This window comes from Brassica napus, unplaced genomic scaffold (assembly GCF_020379485.1).
Source record: "Brassica napus cultivar Da-Ae unplaced genomic scaffold, Da-Ae ScsIHWf_1605;HRSCAF=2218, whole genome shotgun sequence".
Classification (NCBI taxonomy): Eukaryota; Viridiplantae; Streptophyta; class Magnoliopsida; order Brassicales; family Brassicaceae; genus Brassica; species Brassica napus.
In genome coordinates this window covers 51534-52579 of record NW_026015021.1, presented here as the reverse complement: position 1 = coordinate 52579, position 1046 = coordinate 51534, and positions in this window count along the sequence as shown.

Here is a 1046-nt window from a genome sequence, read left to right as displayed (position 1 = left end):
GGATATTCTGCAAAGGAACACACAGCTTGAGAAGGATGCTCCACAGCCTGAGCATTGTAGTACACTCTCGTGTTTACCCAGTTGGAAGCATCCTTCTTTATCCTTGTGCTTCTCCGCAAAACCTGAACTTGTTCTTCTTCTTGTGCTTCTTGCTGCACACCTTCACTAGACTGAGCTCCACTCTCCTCTGAACCAGTAGACTGAGCCACACTCTCATCTGAACCAGTAGACTGAGCCACTCTCTCATCTGAACCAGTAGACTGTCCTTGCCCATCTCTACTAGACTGAGCACCATCCTCTTGATTATGATGACCTGAATCTTCTTGGTTTTGCTCTTGCTCACCAGATTCAGATCCATTCCCCCTCTCATGATCAAGAGGAGTTGTCCTTCCAGCTTCTCCTGCCTGATTAGAAGGCTCTCTCCTTCCTTGTTCCTGATCCTGGGATAAACCTATCCCTAGCTTCTCCAACAACACTCTCAGTATTGTTGCCTTATTAGAGGGAGCTTGAGATAAATCCTTCAGATCCTCCCACTTCTTTTCTTCATAATACCCTTTTGTCTCAACAAACTTCACCTCTCTAGATAACAACACTCTCCTTGCATCAGGATCATAGCACTTGTACCCCTTCTGAGTTATTGAATATCCAATAAACATTGCCTTAGTGCTCTTTGCCTCCAGTTTGTTTCTCTGCTCTCCTGGAACCATGACATAGCACACACACCCAAAAACTCTTAGGTGATCAATGTGTGGCCTGTTCTTGTTCAACACTTCAAATGGAGACAGATTCTTCAATATCTTGGTTGGTACCCGGTTGATGAGATAGCAAGCAGTCTGCACAGCATCACTCCAAAAGCGTTTTGGTACATTTGCATGAAACATCATCGATCTAGCAACTTCCATCAAGTGCCTGTTCTTCCTCTCAGCTACACCATTCTGCTGTGGTGTATAAGGGCAGCTAGTCTGATGTACAATCCCATGCTTGGCTAGATGACTCTTGAAGGCATTGCTGATGTATTCACCTCCATTATCTGATCTTAGTACCTT